General features: G+C 36.3%; 1 protein-coding gene and 1 non-coding gene across 2 annotated transcripts in view; one reads left to right on the plus strand and one right to left on the minus strand.

The window, feature by feature from the left end:
- Window positions 1-24965, minus strand: part of SLC44A5 (solute carrier family 44 member 5) — a 372145-nt gene that overhangs the window by 320093 nt on the left and 27087 nt on the right. The window lies entirely within an intron of this gene.
- On the plus strand, window positions 311-382 carry TRNAE-UUC (transfer RNA glutamic acid (anticodon UUC)). Its single transcript has one exon. It is a non-coding gene; the product is annotated as a tRNA-Glu (tRNA).

Here is a 24965-nt window from a genome sequence, read left to right on the forward strand (position 1 = left end):
TTTGTAGTATAAAACTCCTAGAGGAAAACATAGGCAGAATGCTCTTTGACATAAATTGCAGCAATATTTTATGGATCCATCTCCTAAAGTAAAGGAAATAAAAGGAAAAAATAAACAAATGGTACCTAATTAAACAAATGCCTTTACACAGCAAAGGAAACCATAAACAAAACAAAAAGACAACCTACTAAATGGGAGAAAATATTTGCAAATGATACGACCAATAAGGGATTAATATTCAACATACATAAACAGTTCATACAACTGAACATAAAAAAAAAAAAAACCAATTAAAATATGGGCAGGGAATTCCCTGGTGGTCCAGTGGTTAGGACTCGGCACTTTCACCGCCGGGGCCCAGGTTCAATCCCTGGCCAGGGAACGAAGATCCCACAAGCCATGCCACATGGCAAAAAAAAAAAAAAAAAAAAAAAGGGACAGAAGAACTGAATAAACATTTTGCCAAAGAGGAAAGCAGATGGCCAACAGGCACATGAAAAGATGCTCAACATTGATAATCATCAGGAAAATGCAAATCAAAATCACAGTGAGATATCACCTCACACCTGTCAGAATGGCTATCATCAAAAAGAACACAAATAACAAACACTGCCAAGGATGTGGAGAAAAGGGAACCTTCATATACTGATGGTGGGAATGTAAATTGGTGCAGTCACTGTGGAAAACAGTATGGAGGTTTCTCAGAAAACTAAAAATAGAACTACCACATGACCCAGCAATTCCACTCCTGGTATATATCTGAGAAAAACAAAAACACTAATTTGAAATGATACATGCACCCCAATGTTCACAGCAGCATTATTTACAATCACCAAGATAAGGAAGCAACCTAAGTGTCCATCAACAGATGAATGGATAAAGAGGATGTGGCATGCATATATATATATTTATTTATATTTATATATATATATATACTTATACATATTTATATATATATTTATACACACACACTATACATATATATGTGTATATATATACACATACACACACACATATCATACATACACGATGGAGTACTACTCAGCCATAAAAAAGAATGAAATTTTGCCATTTGCAGCAACACAAGTGGACTTGGAGGGCACGATGCTAAATGAAATAAGTCAGACACAGAAAGACAAATACTCTATGATATCACTTATTTGTGGAATCTAAAAAATACAACAAACTAGTCACCATAAGAAAAAGAAGCAGACTCACAGACAGAGAACAAACTAGTGGTTACCGGTGGCGGGGGTGCGGTGGGGGGCAGCACAGGGGTGAGGGAATGGGAGGTACAAACTACTGTGTGTAAGATAGGCTACAAGGATGTATTACACCACACAGGGAATATAGCCAATATAGGTAGATATGGAGTATAATCTTTAGAAATTGTATTAAAATTTTTTAATTTAGAAAAAAAAGCATGTGTGACTTTTATTGTGTATGAGTTATACCTAAACAAAGTAGATTTTCAAAAAAAAGCAAACAAACATCTCTCAATCTTCTGATTTGAATGAATCAATAAGTGGTGATGATGGAGACAGTACAGGATCAAGAAAAAATTTTGGCTTCACCTAAGAGGGTTGTTTACGTGGAGTACCAATTTGAAACTACAGCACTATGCTAGGGGCTGGGAGAGCAAGGATGAAAAAGATACAGTTCCGCCATCTTGAAGGGTCAGGATAGTCTAATGGAGGATGTATGAAAACAACCTAGTTTAACCTACTATGAGAAATGTTCCATTAGAGTTATGAACAAAGTGTTCTGGGAGAGAGATACTTATAATAATTAAAAATACTCAAAATAATTAAAAATTATTAAAATAATTAAATTTAAATAATTAAATTAAAATAATTAAAAATACTCAAAATTCCTCATCAATTGGTAAAAACAAATGTTTGTATATCCATACCATAGAATACTATTTCAACAAGAAAAAGAACCAAACTATTGAACATGTAAAAACATAGATGAATCTCCAAATAATTATGTTGCGTGAAAGAAGCCAGACTCATCCCCTTCAGAAAAACATCCTGAGGAACATGGACTTGATAGAGAATGGAATACAGGAAGAATGTAGGTATTTGGTAAGAGACACTTTAGTTTCTTATACTTTGAGAGAGCAAGCATAATTAAGGAAAAAGCTTTTCTGCGTTTCCTTAAAGTGGAAGGAATATGTGGAAGGGAGGAGTGGGACATGGTGACCTATAGCTTAACTTCGCATTTTTTCTATCTAATCATCAGCTTTACCTCTTGTAGTGCCCTGTGATTTAGCACCAGTTTCTGAATATCTCATATCTAGAAAGTTCTCTGGTGTTCTGTCAAGACAATTTTCACATTTGACAAGTATTACCTGAGTGTGAAGAAGAGGCAAGATAGGCAGAATATCATCTCTAGGAAAATAAAATTTTAAAACAAGGAAAGAAAAAGGACATGGTTCACATTTATAAGGCTTAAATGTTTCCACAATGACTAAAATCCAAACCACGCTATTCATAACTTCCAGATATGAGATCAAGCCCATACACATTATGTACATATTATGTGTAAGTATCCTGGTCAATTGGACTGGATGTCATTCACTTGCTCAAGAATTCAGTAGTTGTGAAAAAGCATTTTTTCAAGTATTAAATATGAGTATTAATTGTTATTTATGAATATATTAATATATAATTTGTGGTCAGTGAGTCAAACATTAAGAATCTACTTTTTCAGTCTAAATTATTAAAGCTTCATTATATATTAGCTCACTCCAAAAACATATAAATTCAGCAGCCATCTACTGAGCACCTATGAACCATGCATTGTGCTAGGTTCAGAAGTAAAATAAAGCATAGCCTCTGCCCTCAAAAAAAAAAAAATCTAATAATGACAATTTGATAAGTGCTATGGTAAATGTATATCATTGGCACCACAAATGTCCTTCCAATTCTGATTTCTGTTTCCTTCACATTTTTCATTTTTATCACTTCTTTAGAAGTAACAGCAAGATAGTTGAGCAAGATGTTCAAGTAATAGCAAGAGCACTGTAGACTTTACGCCTGAGAGGTTTTAGAAACATACTATCTAAAATTTTTATCACTTGATAAAATGTAATGCAAATTTTCAAATTACTTTACCAAAGATTAAGTGTGTTGCTTATGCAGACATATCAGTTATTTTCTGTTGCAGATTTCAGACGGCTGCCTAGAAATTAGCACAGATACTGCATTGTACTAAAACCAACAGAAGTGGGTATTCAAAATAAGCACAATTCACTGTCCTCTGTCATCTACGAGCACGAAGGTTGCACACTGTTGATTTGCTGTTCCACTCAGAGAAAAGGAAACACTCAAATATAAATAGTGCCTTAATAATGTTGGTTAGCTGCTTTTTAAAAAGAAAAAAATTTAAAGATCATATTCAGAGAATCCCCAAGCTTTCATACAGAACTACAGGACATGAACCGTGTATACTTTTCTTCTATCATCAACGATTTTACGGTATTTGGATGTAGGCCCTGAGACCTCAATATTGAGGCACTGTCATAAAACCAACACTGTCTATTCATAAATGTGTAAAAAACACATTCATGTGGAATCAGACTCAACCAAAGAGAAGGAAAGTGCAGAGTGATCTCAGTCACACATTTCCTCCCAAAATCAACATAAGATAATAGGTTATCATTATTATTATTAAACAAAACTCAGATAATCTCAATGATAGCGACTGAAGAATTCCCAAAGGTATCAGGGAGTCAGTGTACAAACACCAGCGCTTACTGACCATGTGCCACTTTTCAGGCACTGTGGTAGATATGCAGACATTTACTTGCTCACAAGAAGTCTATTATCAATTGATAAGAAAAGTCTTACAAGCACAAAACCACGAAAAATCAGAGTGCTCTTAAAGTGTTAAATTGAACTGTACAGAAACTGTATTAAATAACCAGTTCTTAATAAGTAATCACTGTCTGGCTCAAACAAGTGTAAGAGGAAATCACGAAGAGCAGTCGGGGAAAAGAAAGCAGAACTGAAATAGGGTTTTAAATGATGGACAGAAGATGAATAAGAAAAGCAGAGTCTAAATACTAGGAATCACACAAGCAAAAGCACAGTCTAAATACTAGGAATCACACAGGCAAAAGCACAGAGCTAGAAACACACACAGGTTGTAGGAGTTGGCTGGGTCACAAAAAGGACAGCTCTGGTTTTCATGGTCAGTTAGCATCAAGCACTGGGTATGAAAATGTTGGACAATTAAGTTAGAGGCACTGAGTACTATTTGGAGAAGTTTGAATCTAATCTAGCGGACAGTAGGGAATTACTGGATGTAGTAAAGAAGAAATGAGCAGTCAATACACGGATGAAGACACCTAGAATAATAATAAATAGTGTATAATAATAAATAATAATAAGCCTCAAGTTTGAGGGGAAAGATACTAAAGCCTTGATGGACGTGAGAGAGTGGCCAAGATGTCAGTGAATTACAGTAAAGAGAAGGGATAGGGATGATTTCCAGATAGCAGGCAACTCACATGAGATTTGGGGGATCTATGATACACAGAGCACGAGAGAATGAGCAGCACCCACTCCAGGAGGCTCCACGGGAAAGGGTTCTTTGGAAGAATCAGGTTTCTGAAACAGCAGGGAAATGGTAGAGGAAACAGCACAGGAGTGAGGAACTGGAAGGGTTGGTGGGAGGTGAAGTGGGATCTTATGAAAACTAAATGAAGTAACTTATGACACATAGATGACTGAATGGCACATCCAGGGCCAGTGTTAAACCTCACCCTCACACCCTTCCAGAGAAGTTCTCATTTTTTAAAAACCAAAAAACTCTTTATGAGTTTAAGTGGTGGGTGGAAAGAAGAGGAAGGAAATCTTCCTAGTCTTTCTAAAAAATACTACCTCATTGCATTTCCAACCATACTTCTGAATGGCTTGATCAGGGTCCTTAAAATCACAGTAGTTTCATGAACATTCATCCCTTTACCACAAAACATCCTCTCAAATATAATGAGATTATTCATGATGGTTTATAATGTAACTTCAGAAAAGCTGCCAATCCCTGGACTCACAGAATGGGAGAAAATATTTGCAAACCATATATCTGATAAAGGACTTGTATCTAGAATATATAAAGAATTTTACAACTCTACAGTGAAAAGACATATAGCCCAATTAAAAAATGGACAAAGAGATCTGAAGAGATATTTCTCTAAATAAGATATACATATGACCAATAAGCACATTAAAAGATGTTTGACACTATTAGTCATCAGGGAAATGCAAATCAAAACCATAATGAGATACCACTTCAAGTCCATAGGGATAGCTATAATAAAAAGACAATAACAAGTGTTGGTGATAATATGGAAAAATTAGAACCCTTATAAATTGCTGATAGGAATGTAAAATGGTACAGCCATTTTGGAAAACAGTTTGACAGTTCCTTAAGAAAGTAAATGCAGAGTTACCATATGACCCAGCAATTCTACTCCTAGGTATATTCCCAAGAAAAATAAAAATACAGTTCCACAGATAAACCTGCACACATATGCTTATAGAAGCATTATTCATAATAGTCAGAAAGTGGAAACTCAAATGTCCATCAACTGATGAATGGATAAACAAAATATGGCAAACTTTTCTAAACAATTGAATTTTATTTGGCCATAACAAGTCTGAATGAAATGTCCAGGATAGGCAAATCCATACATATGGAAACTAAATACGTGGCTGCCTAGGATTTGAGGGGTTTGGATGAATGAGGAGTGACTGCTAATGGGATTGGAGTTTCTTTAATGGGGGACAAAATGTTCTAATGTTGGATTGTGATGATGGTTGCACATCCTGAGAATATACAAAATAAATCTGGACACCTTAAATGGGTAAATGGTCTGGTATGTGAATTAAATCTTGAAAAAGAATATTTCATAAGAAGTTTTAAAATTTTGGCAGGTTTATATTTTTCCCAACAAAGTTTTATCTATAGTGGATTGGGTCCTCTACCTTTCTGTGCCCCAAGACTGAGCAAAAGCCTTCAGGGATGCAGTAACCTCAGTTTCTGCTCAGTTCCTCAGAACAAGCTAGTCCCTCAAAATATATTTATTTATCACCTACTATGAATCACCTACTCTACTGACAAATGGGCTTACACCTTACTCAGATTTCTGACAGTTACATTTTAGATGTATGCTTTCAGTGACCAAAACCTAAACCAGGTTGATAATAAATTAGGTACTCAATCCAATTTAGCTACATCTAATGTAAAAATTCTAAGAGGGTTAAAAATCACCCCTGATTAAAACTATTTTGCTCCAAGACTCCCATACATCTGTCCATGGGCTAATTCAACACTCTGCTAGCCATTTAGTTGTGGCTTCTGGCAGCAAACAAGATGTCAGTGTCTATTTCCGTGGATCACTTATACCTGAAATCTTTTCTATGCATGATCCAAATTTACTGGAATCATAATCTGCTCTCTGTAATTTGTGAAAAAGTGAAGAAACCAATTATGCGTAATTAGTCATGGCGTCTCACTATACTATCAGAGTTTATTATTAGCAAATTCCTTGACAACAGAAAGGACAAGAATAGAAATATTTTATTACAATGAAGCTAGGCTAGGGTAATTTGTTCAAATTACTCTTACCCTAAAAAAAATTACTCTTACCCTAAAAAAAATTACTCTTACCCTTCTTAATTTTTTCCTGATAGTAGTTAATGCAAATTGGTATACTTTACATGCATTTGTCATTTCTTTTTATTGTCCTTCTTCTCCCAGGGAATGTGGATGCTATGAAAACACTGACCTTGGTATTTTTCACTACATATCTCCAGCACCCATAACATCCAATACTGCAGGGCTTAATATTCCAATATTATAAATGATCAATAAATATTTAATGAATTTGTCACTTAGGAGGCATTGAGAGAGTCTTATAATCCTTGGCTGAATAAAATTAAAAACAGAAAATCAAATGCTTTAAATTTTAACTATTTTATATCACGAAATCCCTCCACCTTCCTGAGGTTCCCTGATCTACTGTAGGCAGAATAAGATCTGACATTTTCAACAAACACAGTGATCAAAAATGTTTGAGGTTATCATTTACTGTCATATTATGGTTATCTTAAATGTATTGATTATTTTTATAATTTACCATGAAGTGATGGCTATAATCTGATTTGCACTGGAATAAGGGAAATGTGAAAATTTTATTTGGAGATACAGGTTACATCTTATCAAGAGCCATGTTAATGTAATATTTTTCATTATAACAAACACAACTTTAGGATCTTTCAATAAAATTTTGATAAATACTCTCCTAGTAGATAGTCATGTTAGGTTGTAAGATTTCCCATTTTTTATTATTAATGTTTTCTTTCTCCTTTGCCCCACCCCCATCATCACCCCTAAACATCTTTTCTAGAAATAATTCCAAAAATTATATCACCATTTTCACATAATTTTCTTTATTATTTTATGACACTATTTGAAAGTAATTGCTAAGATAATACTGTAACTTTTATTTTTCTCATCCTTATGAAAATTTCCCTTAATCTTTACCTTCAGCCAGCTCAGAATCTATATCCTCCCACAATCTCTTTCTCTAGCAAATGAGTGACATCACCCATTTTCTTAGCTAAGATTTTTTGCTCCTACGATTTCTTCTAGCTATCATGACACCACAGTAAGCCTCAATATGTGAAACAACTCAAGAAACAGCTCACAGGAAAACATGTGAAGTTTATCCAGATATATCTGTATATTATATTTCCAAAATTTTGTCTGCTTTGAGATTGTTTAGAGTTCCTTTCAACTACTGAAACTTCTATATGTTATTTTTTTCTCTTTGACAGACAATAATTAGATTCTATGGAATTTTAAATATAGATTACACATATATTAATATCATTAAGATAGTATAGTTTAACATAATATAGTTTTATACAAGACCATTTCATAAAAGTATGAAAATATCATTATTCACAATAGCAAGATATGGAAGCAATCTAAGTGCCCATCGATGGATAAATAGATAAAGATGATGTGGCAGGTACACACACATACACACACACACGAACATTACACAGCCATTAAAAAGAATGAAATCTTGCCATTTACGACAACGTGGATGGACCTAGAGGTATTATGTTAAGTGAAATAAGTCAGACAGAGAAAGACAAATACCATATGATTTCATTCATATGTAGAATCTAAAAAATAAAAAATAAATAACAAAACAAAAACAAAGTCATAGATACAGAGAACGAACAGGTGATTGCCAGAGGGGCAGAGGGTGGGAGAATGAGTGAAATAGATGAGGGAAATTAAGGGTATAAACTTCCAGTTACAAAATAAGTAAGTCAGGGGGATGAAATGTACAGTGTAGGGAATACAGTCAATAATAACGTAATTAACAGGCTTCTCTGGTGGCGCAGTGGTTAAGAATCCGCCTGCCAATGCAGGGGACACAGGTTCAAGCCCTGGTCCAGGAAGATCCCACATGCTGCGGAGCAACTAAGCCCGTGCGCCACAACTACTGAGCCTGCACTCTAGAGCCTGCGAGTCTCAGCTCCTGAAGCCCACACACCTAGAGCCCATGCTGCGCAAGAAGAGAAGCCACCACAAATGAGAAGCCCACGCACCACAATGAAGAGTAGCCCCCGCTCGCTCCAACTAGAGAAAGCCTATGCGCAGCAACAAAGACCCAACACAGCCAAAAATAAATAAATAAATAAACTTATTTATTTAAAAAAATAATGTAATTAACATTGTTGTATGTTATATATGAAAGTTGTTAAGAGTAAATCCTAAGAGTTCTCATCAAGGAAAAATTTTTTTCTTTTCCTTCTTTTTGGATCTCTATGAGATGATGGATATTCACTAGAACCGTGGTCATCATTTCACAGTGTACTTAAGTAAAATCATTATGCTGTACACCTTAAACTTATACAGCGCTGTACGTCAATTAAACCTCAGTACAACTAGAAGAAAAATGTATGCAAATAAAAGAATCCCTGCTTTGGTGGGAAAATAAAAGGATTTTGGATGTAAGTAGAGTTTCACAGTAAAATCTCAGGGATAGTTTTTGTGGGAGATGTAAAACTAAGTTAAGCAATTGCTGAGGTTAACAGTTTAAGACCAATTTCCTTACCAAGTCACTAACACTGAAGAAAAGTATAAGATGATGATAAGTGTAAGTGAGTATTTTTTAAATACTCATGTGTATTTTAATGGTACACCTGAATAAGAAAGGGCCTTATTCAGAAACCATTCTGTAAAAGTAGTTTATCTATTGTACCTACTCTGAACTCCAAAATCTTGAAATTTTCTATCTTATCATCCCATTCAGATATGTTTTTTAATGGTATTTGGAAAAAATTATTTTTATATAATAAATGAGAGCCAAAAGGATTAGTTGAACCGATACCATTAAGATAAATCATATATATATACAAATAACTTAAAATATGCTTTCATTCTCCATAAGACAAGCCAGGGTAATGGTCTTGGTATCAAATGTAAGAGAAATGGTTATATTTGTGTGAGTTCATCATCCTAAACCAAATAATAACTGAAAATAACACAATTGTTCCATTACATTAGATATGGAAGCATTTGACTATTTCAGTTTTCGTAAAGGTGTCGGAAAATTACACAAGCAGCTTATGATTTCCAACTCTGCTTCAAACCAAATCACAAGAACTTTCTTCAAAAAGTTTGGAAAATATTCAGATTAGTAATACAGTACATAAGGCAAAAATCTGAATTACGCTGCTAAAATTTAAAATCTGTACCCTGTAGCATACAGAAAGAAAAAAAAAAAAAAAAGACTGGTTTATTTCCCATGTCTCTACATACTTAAATGATGTGAAACTATATTAAAAGATTCTTGCCATCAAAGTCATCAAAACATATTTTCACCTCATACAACAGCATACTACCAAATATACTCTGGCTTCTGGTTAAAAGTTATAATATGCCAATGAACTATCTTGACCCAGGGACTAATGTAATCTAACACTAAACCCAAAGAAGCAGTACAGATAGCGTCTACAGGAAAATTAGAGCTGTTTCTCCTTTTGGGAGAATTTGTTTCAAATTAAGCATTCTAATTTTATGCTGAAGTGATCCACTAGGGTGAGGGAAGAGCAAATTTGATTTTCGAGCATCAATCAATAGGCATTAAAGCATAAGCATCAAAAGCTTATCAATTTGGCTATGAAGATTTGTGAATGGATCACCTTCCTCTCATAATACCCCCAGAAGGAATTTCAGTATGTACAAGTGACCTGGAACCATTAATTTTGAGAATGAAAGAATAAATGACTAAAAGTTATTTATAAATTGTTGCCCATTTACAAACGTTTATCTGAAGTTTCTACCTCATATTAAACCTTAATGAGGTTGCCCACCCATCAGCATCACTAAGCGAGCCCATTTTCAGAGACCATGACTGGTGAGGAAGTCTTTCGATCTATTTCCATCTGAATAGTCTCACATTAAATTATGCTGAAGAAAAAGCATTCACATTATTAAAAGGATGCAAAACACTGATTAGTTCATCCTCAAAATGTTTAATAAGATCTCAGCAGGAAATTAAGGGAAGTCTAGAGAGAACAATCAAGCTCTAGCTAAATAGGAAAATTCACCTAGCCTCACAAAATTGCCATTAATGTACAAAGTTACAGCAGCAGCAATTATGGCCAATGCTGTACCCTCATGGATGGGAACTCAGAACTAAAATGTATTTCAGAGTGTTTTGTAAGAGCGGGATCATTCAGTAAAGGGATTCAACTTTACGTTAATGTTTGCTATAATGAGGTCCAGCACCTTTCATATTAGAACTTGGCAGAACTGCCCTTCCAGATGGTGCTATTCATTTCCATACTTCACTACACACATTCCCTCTCCTTCACTCCAGGCAGTAGAGTGGAAAGGCAGACAGTCTTCAGTGTCAGGTCCAGGTTCAAGTAAGTCCTTGCTTTGCACTTATTAGTTTTGCAAATCATTTTACTTCTTTGACTCTCAGTTTCCTCCTCTATAAAATGAGGGTAATAATTCCTGCCTCTAGGAACAATTATGAGAATTAAATAATACAATGTATCTGAAGTGCCTGGTACTGGAAAGCTACTAAATAAATATGAGATGCTTTCCCTACCTGGTATACACAGAGTTTTATAAGTAGTAAAGTAACATTTGAGACACAAACTTTTGAAATTTTGTGCAATTCAATTTGGCTTCCAAAACTTAATATTGAAGGTGCTATTTTTCACACTAATGTATTATTCAAACGTAAAAAAACAAAAAAACTAAAAAGAAAAAAACTTTGTTGTCTTTAAATAGCATACATTCTACTTCAGGCTATCTGTTCATGACAATGAACCAGGAACATTATGCAGTAATGAGGCACTTCTGAAATCAGTGTTTGAAGCCTGTGAGAACTGGGAGAAAACAGAATGCCACAGCACCAGAAGTTATTGAGACTCAGTGCCCGATAATTAGAGTACCAATTCATATAAAATTAAAAGGGGCAGAAGTTTATCCCAGTACTGTTCTATTATGATAAAAATACATGTGATTGTCACCTCAAGTCTACCTGTAACAACTAAAATTCTTCTATGAGATTCAGAAGTCATTTTGATAGAATCAAATTAGCAATAAAAATGCCTTTATTTTCAAAGGTCTGAGACTGAGTCTATTTTTTAAAAAAAAGTCAATTCCAGCTACAGTTAAAGCAGAATATGTGTTGTCTTTCTAAACAGTCATGCAAAATAGCACTGTCCCAAAATTCCAACATCAGCATGAAAATAAACCATCCTGCTAAAAGGTAAATATTTTTATGATCTCTAAAAACCTTTTTATTAAAACCTTCCTGAAAATGTAGCTAGATTTTTTAAATAACTTAAACATGTGTATACATGTGAATGATGTGTAAACTATGTTACTAATTTAGTTTGATACAATGCAGGATACAACAGAAAAGATTTCATTCAAAAAGCTGGACAGACAATGCATTTCTTTGACTAGAGTCAATAAAAGATTTTAGCACAAACTTAAAGAAATGGTCCTTACATATTCTGAAAGTAACAAATAACAACAGCTTACATTTATTTAATATTTAAGATAGTCCAGGACATAACTTAATCACAGTGATTCCATGGTGTAGGTATTAATATCCCTAGTTTACTGTTGAGAGGAGTAAAGCAAAAGAAGTTAATTAACCTGTCCAAAATTGGATTACAATTCATAATTTTAAGTGGAAAGTCTAGATTTCAATGTCTGACTCCACAGCCCACACTTTTAGCTACTACGTTAAGTTACTCTATTTCTACCTCACATTTTCACTGGTCAGGTACTGGATGGGAATGTTGAATGGATGCAAAGGTGGATACTCAATCTCTATGGTCTCTTTCAGGCTCCTAAGCCTAATGATTATATGATCTTGGAAGTGGATAAATTTAGACAAAGTCGTACAATTTCTGCAGGTATTCAGGTATCCCGGGTTTCTTCAGGATGCTGCACTTTTTTCCAAAGCTAGATGTGGAAGGAAAATGTGCTATCTTCTTAAGTGCAGCTCTACCCCATATATAATAACCTCAGAAGTTCCCCCCAGAAGATGTACCCCCTGTCCTGGCATTAGAACTTTTCATATAATTTGCTAAGCAGAAATATCTGACAGTAACCAAGCAGCAATATTCTAATTATATTATTGTAGATTATAAGCAATGATGTATTTTTTAAAAAGAATGGGTGAGATCCGAAAAAAGTTGTTCTTAAGATACCTGGGGGCTTTTGAGGAATTGTTCGCTCCAAAATCCTAAGAGAGCAGAATTCCTATAGAGTAGCCTGCTTCCATATTGTTGGATGGCAAAAGAAAGGAAAAGAATCTTCAGGGTAAATGACTAATAGGTAAAAATGTAGAAAACTAGGAGAGTGTGATACCATTTATAGCAGTTGCTAACAGAAAAGACAGTGGGAGGTGACCTTGAAGGGATGTGTGAAATTTAAAAAAAAAAAGGCTTAAGATTTAGGGTCTGAAAGAGCAACTAACATGCTAGAATAATTCTATCAATAAATGCTGTTTAATAAGGGTGGGGAAGGGAGGCGAAGGCCAGTTATAAGGTAATTTAAGCTTTCCCACTTCTCGAAGATTGTTGTTTTCTGAATTAATTTTATTCCATACAGATATCCAAGGGAGAAGAAAAATAGAACATAGGCTACTTACTATTGGTAGAGTAATTTCTCTGAGATAGTAGCTCATAACTTATTAATGTGTGGCTACAGCTACCTTACAGTTGCAGTAATGAGCACAGTCTTTTCAGCATATAGTTAAATACATGTAGCTAGACACAGGGTGTCCTTCCCCACTAATAATGCTAATTTGTGGCTTGGTACCTAAGAAATTGACATTGTGGGAAAGCATTAAATTCTGTTTTGTACTTTTTCTCCATACAGGAAGCCTTCACATGGAAGTCAGCAGATCAACTGTTGTGGCTACAGCAGTAAATCAGTTTAAATAGAAATTCTAATGTACAATTTGAAAGCTCTAAGAGTCTCACTTAAGCTCAAGACTTTATTATCAATGAAGGGTGTATTACTTTCTATTTTTTTAATTATTCCCATTGAAACCTCTTTAAGGACTAAAACAAAAAAAAAAACAACTTTTTTTTTTTTTTTTTTTTTTTCAAAATGAACCCAAAGCTTAACCTTCAATAGGTTTACACAGTTCCTCACCAACTCTTCTGAAGGACACAAATGATCAGAAATAGTGACAGGATAAGTAGATGATAAAGCAGAGTTCTTCCTAACCTATCTAGCTCATCTTCTCAATTCTAACTGGTCCAGATGCAGGCCTTTCTCTTTTTTACTCTCTCTAGTATCTTTCCTACTTTGAGAGATTCCTAAGAGCTTGACCTCTTTCTTAGAATTTTTCCTTGCTTCCCCCATCTTCATGCTTCTATCTGCTTTTTCCTCCTTTAGCAGTTCAGCTTTTTCCTCCATATTTCTCAAATTAGCCCTTAGACTCCTAATCCCACAGTCTCCCACAATGAGGCAGACTGAAAAATCACACTCACCTGCAGCAGCTTCTTCCTCATCTCCGTTCCATCAATCCCTCACAAAAATAAAACATCCTAAGTCACAACATTCTCCCTTAAATAAGTTTTTAATTTCCCTTCAGGATTCAGAGGAATCTGATGGCTCCCGTTTGTTTCCCACATCAAATCCAAACTCCTAATTATATAAATCAATTATCAGCAACCTCCATCAATATTCATGTGAACATCTCCTTACCGTTTGAATTAATGAACACACACACACAAACGAACGAACGAACGAACACACACACACACACACACATCTGTGCTTTTATATGTACTCATGCTTGTTTTACATCATTTTGTCCTCTCCCAGGAATAGAAGGCTTCTCTTGACTCAACCAGTCCTCCTCACATGCCTCTTGAGCAGGGTTTGTGTTCATTCCGTTTTCTCCCCTAGGAACGCCCAGCCCCATCATTCTGTTTTCAAATTGATTTCTCCTTTACCCAGCTCTCATCTCACTCCCCTCCTGAAGCCATCCCTGATCACCCATTTGCAAATAATTTCTCATGCCTGCTAAGCCCCACGACACGTACATCGCAGCCTCTCTTAAGAACACTTCAAACAGTCTACTGCGTGGATTATCTACCCTGTAGAACACAAGCTCCTTGCAGGTTAGAATTCAAGGCTAATTCATGAGTCTATCCCCCACAGATAATGCCTGGCCCATGGTAAATACTCAGTATAATATTGATTAATCAGATTCAGATTCAGTATAATAAAAGTACTCAAAGTTATCTGTTCCCTCTACCTGAGATTTAATTAAAATTATAATAAAGGGAAAAAAAACTAACCCATGATATCTCCATTTTGGTTCCTCAGCAGCAGGCCCTTGATAAGCATTCGAATTCAACCAACTTATGTGAGAAGGAATCCAGGAAACTTTAGTAGAGGAGGGAGAGCGTGAGTCACGTGAGTCACGGAACAAGGGAGAGCCAATAAAGGGCTCATTATCAAACAAGATACTGTTAGCACCTGGGGCCTGTGGAGAACTCGCACCTCAGAGATACTCCAACAGAGGAGCAAGGAAGCTGGGGTATTTACCCACCAATTCCTGAAAGCCATTGGTTGAGGGCTGGTGGGAGGGGACCTACCCTGGCTCTTCTAGCCGGCCTTCACGGGCAGGCAGAGCAAGCTCCTACAGCCAGACGGCACCCTCACGCTAAGAGTTGCAGGTGCTGGCAACTGAAAGATGGGATGGGTACTGGGAAACTGGAGGTGATGAGAGGATATAGGTACCAACTGCATCTACCACAGTAGCAAAACACAACAGGGAGGGAGCCATTAGTGGACATGAATTTTCAACAGATTCTTAGAAGACAGAAAGTAGATGGAAGGCTACTGACCAAGAAATCAGAGAAGAAAGAAACAGCCCAGAATACAAAGGGAGAAAGGCTGAAGATCAGGAGGGGGGTGGGAGGGGGCGGGATGCAGGCGAGCTCAAACTGCTTTATGAAATCCCAGTCCCAGCTAGGATTGACACTCAGAAATTGAGGGTGAAATATAGGGCAGAAAACAGGGATTAACAGGAGGTCTGTTTTGCAAGAGTTGGCAAACTGCAGGCCACCACCACCTATTTTTTACAGCCAGTTAGCTAAGGATGGATTTTACATTTTAAAGCATTGTTTTAAAAAGACTGTGTGACAGAAACTGTATGTGGCCCACAAATCCTAAATATTACTATCGCCCCTTTACGGAAAACATTTACTGATCCTTGGTTTAGAGAAGAGTCAAGCTGTACAAGCCCCTCCCACATCCGAGGAAAGCCCCTCCCACGTCCCAGGAAGTAAGACTGCCCGAGGCCAGGCAGGTAACCCAGCACAAAGATCTGAGCTATCTTCTCTGATCATACTAAGAAGTAAGGCAGCGAGTCTAAGTGTTAGAGGGCTGATTAAAGCCTTCCTTGGCCTGGTCATTAGGGATTCCCAAGCTTAATGGCTGGTACCCCAGCCACGAACCAAAAAGCAGAGGATGCCAGTCAGGAAACCATCTCATGTACCCAGAGCCCCCATTCAGTTTCATTCTTCCATATAAACAGTCCACCAAAATCACCAGACATTTGAGTAAAGCCTGTAATGTTAAAGAAGAAAGATAAAGATGAACTAGCAGGAAAAAATGACCCCACGAGAAGCAATGATAATCCAGGGGATTTAAGAGAACTTTTTAAAACGTCAAAATATTATTCTCAGAGAGATGCCAGAAAACATAAACAGGAAGAAGATATTATTTTAAAAAGTAAACAAGAAAGTGCTTTAGATGAATAATATAATTCAAGAGAAATATTAGAAGATAAAACCAGGGAAATCTCCCAGGACATAGAACAGTAGGACAAAGAAACAGAAAATATGGAATAAAGAAAAAAAGAGGATAAATCCAGAATATTCAATACCCACTAATAAATTTTGGAGAAAAAGGGAGACAGTACATAGAAGGGAGAAGGTTATCAAAGAAATAATATAAGAAAATATCTTAGAGCTAAAGTAAATACATACATATATAAATTGTTTGATTGAAGCACAAAGGATAAAGAAAGGTCCTAAAAAATTCCAGAGAGAAAAAAACAGGTAATCAACAAATAATATTAGTCTGACATCAGATTTTTTTCATCCACAAAACAAAGTGCTAGAAAACAGTGAAGCAATACCATCAAAGTTCTGAAAGCAAATGATTTTCAACCAAGGATTCTATTTCCAGCTAAATGAACGGGACAATTAAGCATGAAAGTAGAATAAAGACATATCTGGTTTACAAGGTGTTTTCCTCCTGTGCATCCTTCCTTAGGAAGTTAACTTGAGGATGTAAGCTAGAAAAGAACATAAGATCCAAAAAACAGAGAGTGTTGTTCAAAAGAGAGTGAAAGTTAAGTCTCAGGAGGACAGCTTTGGAAAGGCCCTAGAGAGGAGCCACTCCAGACTGTACCCAGGGGATGCAGTGCCCCAGGAGGGAGGTCCCCAGGAGGAAAAGAAGGCAGGGTGACTGAATGGATTGAGAACTCTGAAAGAGGTAAGGATATGATAAAGTCTATTGGTGGAATGTTTAAATAGATAATCCATTGCAATTTGATGCTAGGAACATTCTCTACTGAGTGACAGAGAAGTCCTAACATTAGATCCATAGAGAAGGAAGTGTAATACCAACACACTATATATGGCTTTGCAGTAAATATTAATGGAAATGTTGTTTTATTGACTTGGAAGATTGGGAAGTAGAAGATGAAAAGAAATGGAAGAAAGAGTTAGAGTTATAATGTGTTCATCTTACAGAGTGGGTAGTTAAGAGTACTGTCCATGGTTAATGGAATAAGAAATGAAGATTTAATTATGTTTTTCCAGTACCAAAGGTAATCTGTATGGAAACAGACTACAGTTGTCCCTCGGTATCCACAGGGGATTGGTTCCAGGACCCCCTGGATACCAACATCCACGGATACTCAAGCCCCTTATGGACAATGGTGCAGTACAGTCTGCCCTCCGAATCTGCAGATTTGGAACCCGTGGATACAGAGGGCAGACTGTACTGATATAATTAATTATATGTAGATAAAGGGGAATGGGAACATGAACAGTGGTGCAAATAAATTCAGTCCTAATCTAACATATCAAGAAGAAAATTAAACTTTTAAAAATTAAATAAATCAAGGTATAGTGGTATGTGTATATAGAGGCACAACATCCAGCCACACCCTTTCCTACCCCCAGAGGTGGCCAACTTTTAACAGTTTCTGTTTTGATTCTTCTATTAGTTACTGCTGTATCTCTAAGATATTGTAGCTTTTATTATAAATTGTTCCGTATCGCTAGACTTTTTTAACCAATGAATTTATTATTTCAGTAAAATTTAATGTTCATCAGTGCATGGATAAATGAAAATATTCCTTAGCGTGGCCCCATCACAGGTAATGTAAAATGAATGTGCTTAAATGTTGCTGAGTGTGATTCGGACTCCTAAAGGTGGCGGTGATCATACATAAGCGAAGTGACTCCACCCCAAATAGGCCCTGCTGCCACCAAAACTGATGTCGGTTTATTTTATGAAACAAATAGAAGCTGCTCTAATAAATATCATGTAAATAAGTACAAGAATTAAATGGAGTATAACTCAAGCAATGAAGCCAGAAAAAATGTTTCCTTCCTCTTCCTATGAGAGTGTTTGCTGCTTTGAGAAATATGTACAATGTTTTCACCATACTGAGGTTCAAATATAGGGCTTGCATCTTCTACCTAGTTCTAATATTTATGGTAAAGATAATTATGCACCCCATGCACTGGTGCACCCAGTTCATCAGCAAATATGGCTAGAGACTGTCAGCAAAAGTCTCAACTCATTTCAGTCTCAGCTGTATAAGCTTCATGAGAAGCATTCGGAAAAAGAGAACATGCCAAGAAAGCAGAATACATCAAAGCCAACACCTTGAATTGCACCTAGGAGTAAACTGTGGAACTAGAGGACAAAAACAATGTTCTCCCTGTGGTTTATCAGGCCTCTCTCATTTTCTAAGTTGCATTTTCAAAAGTTGTTCCAGATAGACTACATTGCAGCAATCTAATCTCAAGGAAGCCTGCCCAGAAAATATACATTGATATTGTTCAGTAAATGATCTAAATAGTGCTACATGGCTTCAGTCTATCTGACTTAAGTAAGAATACCCTAATGGTAAACTATTATCTGTCACTAAACTTGAGACCTTTTCTTCTTCTGTGTCAGCTGAAATTTTTGCAGTTTTAAATAACAGATAAATCTTAATGAACTATTTAAAATAATAAATATTCCTGGTACTAAACTGTAACCCAGCAGTGCTGATAAAGCAAATTGCTTAATAGTATAAGAGCAGAAGCAGATCTGGCTCTTAGGCAAAACTGTGGAGCAAGTAACCTTCAGTGACCCACCTCTATTGGAGTTTCACTCCTACAGTAAGCACCCCATAATCCAACACCTGCACCCTTCAAGATCAGTGCAATGCTATTTACCTTACAAAGCACATCCCTCCTAGATGTGGCTCTGTTCTCTCCCAGGTTCAGTCATTAGCAGAAGCCGTAAGCCCACATTGGAGGAATAAGTAATGCACTAAAATTATTTAAACAATGAAAGACACAAAAGGAAAAAATTTGATTATGCATTTATGAATAGTTATATGCCACATGCTTAAGAACTAATAGGAGTCAACACAAGAGAGCCTGTTGGGTCTTTAAGTGAATGGTAGCTCTACACATTCCTTCAGGGTCATAAACAAGGACAATGAAGAATGAGGAAGTCTTAGGGACAGGTACTCCGAAAAGCATAGTCCAAGAAAGAGGGGTATTATCACTCCTATTTTCTAAAGAACACTTATAACACATTAAACTGCTTATTAAAGTTTACACAAGTAGAAATCCAAAAATCATTTTCTTTTCCTAAAACTACTTAATTTCTACATCCTCCACATTTTTAATAGTTAATCAAGCTTCTTAACTCCAAGTCATTCATTGTTTCAATGCACCCTAAGATTAAATTCCCTCAACAAATTATATTGTTTCACTAATTGCTTCCAGCCACATGTATTATTATTTGTAAGTATGAAATATAATGAGTTCAGACTTTAACAATTTGGTTTAATCATGCAGCAACACAGCATACAATATAGGAAGGAAAAAATTTAGCTTTTATAATATCGTACTTACTCTGATGGGACCAACCACCAACTGACAAATGAATCATATTATTGACAGTGCACTACATTTGTATTGATTTGGTGAATGTACTGCTGAATAGTTAATGTTATGTCAGCCATTCATTTACAAATACATATTTCTAGGGATGTCATGCCAAGATATAAAACATTTTCTATAAACTAGTAGGAAACTTAGCTCAAATCATAAGTAATTCTTTAAAAAATAAATTTTTTAACTCCACAATTGTTTGGATGAACTATATAAAGGAGTCCACATTAATGCTATCCTACCTAATACAGAGAGTGTATATTTAAATTGCAATAATTTGTTTTGCTAAGTTATATACTGTACAATGCAACACAAGTTATCTGGGCTGGGCTTATATGTGGAGATTAATTGACAAAGAACACCTAAACAGCTGCCATGTGATAAGTTAAATTATAAGTACACTGAGCCAAATGGAACTGTAAAGATATACTAACCCTGAACAATGCCATAACCTATGGATTCCTAGGAAACAAGGATGTTGGTTCAACATTCAGGAAGTAATCAGGAAGCACAAGAGCTTCTTTGAACCTAAGATACTGGAGCGCTCGAGACTAACAGTGCCAGAAATTTGTAGTGATCAAAATAGGAACTGTTTCCACAGCTACATAGAGCTATGTAGTATAGAAAACTCTTTCCCACTCCAGCCAGGCAGGTACGGAGAAGTAGATCTCTAGGATAAAGGTGAAGAGGGAGAGAAATAGACACAGAGATAGAGATGGACATGGACATAGTGCTAACCACTTAAATTTTTATATATGGTCCGTTTAAAAGAGCCATTTTAACCTAAGTCGCCAGCTGTCCTAGATCTTACGGTTGGTAGGACTTTTCCATGTTATAATTCTACATAACTCAATATGACCATGCTCATTTCTAAATTCCTTAGATGTAGACCCCTCAGTGTCTAAAATCAGGAGCTGTGGTGTCAGAGGGCCTGGGTTTGAATCTTGCCTGTTACTTCCTGAGTGAATAAAGAGAAATTAACCTTTCTATACTCATACTTTGTCTGCACAAGAGGGACAATAATAGTAACTACCTCAGAGAGTTGTAGCGAGGATTCATCTCTACTACCTAACAAGCATCTCAAATTCAAAATGTCCAAAACCGAATTGCTGATCTTCCCCTACCAAACCTATTTCTTTCACGGTCTTCACATCTCCATCGTAATTTCCTCTTTCCATTGCCCAGGGCAAAAGCCTTGAGTCAGAATTGATTGTGCTCTTCCTTTACCTACTGGCCGTACGTTCCAAACACAAACAGAATGCAACCACTTCTCACTACGCTCCACCACTACACAGCCCTGCTCCAAGAACCATAGTCTCTGCTTGGACTATTCCAACAGCTTCCTGATTGATCTCCTCTTCCAATCCTTGCCCCCACGCCCCACAGTCTATTCTCAGAAGAGCAGTTCAAAGAATCCTGTTAGAATGTAAGTCAGATTGTGTCACTTCTCTGCTCAAACCCTTCATTGGCTTTGCATCTCCTCAGAATAAAAGCCCAGGTCTACATGATCAGGTCCCTCATCACCTCCTTGACCTCATCTTCTCCTGCTACTCTCCTCCTCACTTGCTGGTTCCTGCCGCATGGGCTTCTCTGTCGCACCTAGAATGAATGTGTGCAGTTGCTCCCACCTCAGGGCCTTTGCACATGTTGCCCCTTTCTGGGCCTTTCTTCTTCTAGATGTCCAGATGTCTTTAGCACCTACTTCAGGTCTTTGCTCGAATGTCACAGTCTTAATGAGGGCTTCCCTGACTAACCATTTTGAAATTAAAGAACCCCACATTCACTCACACACCCTTCCTTCCTTTACTCCTTTATTTTTCATCATAAAACTTACCACCATAAAACACACTATGTTTTACTCATTAATTTTGATTATCATGGGTCTTCTCCCACTAGAATATAAATTGCCTGAGGGCAGAGGTTTTTTCTGTTTATTGTCCAGTTATATATCCCACAGAGCCTAAACTAATACCTGTCACTGACTAGGTACACAATAAATATTTATTAAGTAACTGAATTCAATAACTATAAAACATTTTAAAATGTGTCTGACACATACTAAGTGTACAATAAGTGTTAGCTATTGTTTACTCAGGGTATTAGCCTATGTAGTCACTTCTAGTATTTTAAGTCTTCTCAATCTTTGATCATAGATCATATTAGCTTCAAACTAGTTCATAGTTTCTTAATTTTTTGCTTTTGTTTTGTCTTCAATATGCAGTAAATCTAACATTAAAAACTCATGATCATAAAGCTCCAAAGACATTCTCTACAAGGATGATCTGTTAAAAACTAGTTTTCAATAGCCTTTAAATACATATTTTTATACTCTTTAAAGAGTACCTAAATACATTTTCCCTAAGTGCATTTTAAGTGAGGAGAATTATAAAAATTCCTAGTGATATATAATTTGTATATATTTATCTATTCATTTTCTATGATTTCTTAAAGGTTATAAAGCTAAATGAGTTTAAACAATTAATTAAAACAATTTTACTCAATCTAATAAATTACTCAAATGGCAAAGAAAAAAATCTAGCATACCATGAGTTTCCTCTACCATTCTCTTTACCTCTTTTTAAATTCCATACATAATAGGATCATAAGTCAAAAAATGAGCAGTACTCAGGTGGCTCTCTGGAATCCAACACAAGTAGGGCTCTGCTTAATTAGCACTTCTCTATATCTATGGCACAATGATAGCAAATGTTCATAGTAATTATTCTGACTCACTGTTAGAAAGCCTTGATTGTTTTGCATAGTTTTAGAGTTGTAGGCATCTTATTGTATTATAATCTTTGCTAAATCAGTTATTAATTTACAAGGTATATGTAATAATCTTCAATTAACACAAATATTTTATTTACCAAATGCCTCATTCTTCTACCTAACCAATAATGTAGGTATATTGTGCCACACATGTTTTTGTACAGTACTTTAGGTTTCCAAGAAAAAAAAAATCATCTATGTTGCCAAATTTCAGCACTTAAAATATAAAAATATTAGCATACAAAATCTATCATATGAATTAAAATGGTACATATTATTATAAATATGCTAATCGATAATAGTAGTATTGATTAAAAACTGGGATCTTTGGGCTTCAAATGTTCATTATAAACGAAAGAATTAAAACACCCAGTTAAATTTCCTGAAGGCAGGGGTTTCAGTCAGGAAATGAAACGGACTCTGAATTATGACCATTAATTTACCAGGAAAAAGAGCTGGTTGTAATCAGGAAAGTGCTAAACATTTAGATGACTACTGAAGGCAAATCAGAATAAAGGAAAATGCCTCGAATAATCAGCTGGATTTGGCCAGAATGCATAAAATTAAGTCAGAGGCTATAGGATAAGAATAAATTCTAGGTCCCTAAACAAAACTTTTAAAAGAATCTCCTTCACTCACTTCCCTACACTAATATATTCCTCTTCATCATGAATTCTAAATAGATACCCTTCTTTCATCGACCCAACACATTTAAGAGATGAGTTTCCTACTAATTACACTTCTTGTCAAGAGTCATAAATAGTGGGTTAAGACCTAGAAATACTTTTGAAATGACAAGATGAAAATAGCTTTCTCAGTAGATAGGGTTTGGAGAAGGCAGAATATATGAGAAAAAAATCTGAATTGACTCTATAGACTTTCCTTTAACAAAGAAAGAAAATTTTGAAAAGCCAAAATTCAATTACCTACACTAAAAAAAAAAAAAGAGTAGTCAACCTATCTCAATCTGCCAACCAAGAGGGGGAAAAAAGGGAGGAATTCAGGGAGATTACACAAAAGGCTAGCTTTTAAGATCTCAGCTCAAGCTTTTGTACAATATGTTTTTTTTATTTATTTATTTTTGGCTGCTTTGGGTCTTCGTTGCTGCTAGCGGGCTTTCTGTAATTGCGGTGAGCGGGGGCTACTCTTTGTTGCAGTGCCCGGGTTTCTCATTGCGGTGGCTTCTCTTGTTGTGGAGCACGGGCTCTAGGCGCGCGGGCTTCAGTAGTTGTGGCACGCGGGCTCTAGAGCACAGGCTCAGTAGTTGCGGCGCACGGGCCCAGTTGCTCCGCAGCATGTGGGATCCTCCCAGACCAGGGCTCGAACCCGTGTACCCTGCGTTGGCAGGCGGATTCTTAACCACTGCACCACCAGGGAAGCCCCCTGTACAATATGTTTTAATATTTCACCCTGTAAGGGATGAGTATAGCATGTGTATTTTTGCATGTCTGTCTTTATTGGTTGAACTATAATGTAAAAGAATCTGAAAATGAATATGTATACATATGTAATATAATTATATATGTATATATATAACTGAATCACTTTGCTGTACACCTGAAACAATGCAAATCAACTATACGTCAATTAAAAAAATAGTAGAGGGCTTCCCTGGTGGCGCAGTGGTTGAGAGTCTGCCTGCCAATGCAGGGGACACGGGTTCGAGCCCTGGTCTGGGAGGATCCCACATGCCGCGGAGCAACTGGACCCGTGAGCCACAACTGCTGAGTCTGCGCGTCTGGAGCCTGTGCTCCGCAACAAGAGAGGCCGCGACAGTGAGAGGCCCGCGCACCGCGATGAAGCGTGGCCCCCGCTCGCCGCAACTAGAGAAAGCCCTCGCACAGAAACGAAGACCCAACGCAGCCAAAAATAAATAAATAAATTTTTTAAAAAAATCTTTAAAAAACCCATACAGGCCAGCCCCTGAAGGCTGATGAAAACAGCCAAATTCAACACATAATGACTCCAGTGATATAATTCTTTCATTACCTAAAGAGAGTCAAGGACCATTAGCCTTAGTAGACAAAGGCTTTGTTTTAAATGGCAGGAGAAATCACTTTGCTGTACACCTGAAACTAACACAACATTGTAAATCAACTATACGCCAATATAAAATAAAAATTTTTATAAATAAATAAATAGAAATGGTGGAAGATCTAGCACTTATGTTACAATATATAATCAAGCTTTATAAAAAACTAAAGCTCATTGTCTAAAAACTGATCATGGAGTCTACCTGTTAAAATTGTTCCACATTGTATCTTGGCTTTAAAGAAATGATGGAGCTAGCTAACTGAACTAGCCTACATTCAAAAGGCTTGATCTACTGGCATAAAATAATAAAAATGCCAGCTAGTTAATACCACTATTAGGACCAATGATTTAAAAGCTGCACTGTCAACAGTGAAG

Source organism: Eschrichtius robustus, chromosome 3 (genome assembly GCF_028021215.1).
Source record: "Eschrichtius robustus isolate mEscRob2 chromosome 3, mEscRob2.pri, whole genome shotgun sequence".
Classification (NCBI taxonomy): domain Eukaryota; kingdom Metazoa; phylum Chordata; class Mammalia; order Artiodactyla; family Eschrichtiidae; genus Eschrichtius; species Eschrichtius robustus.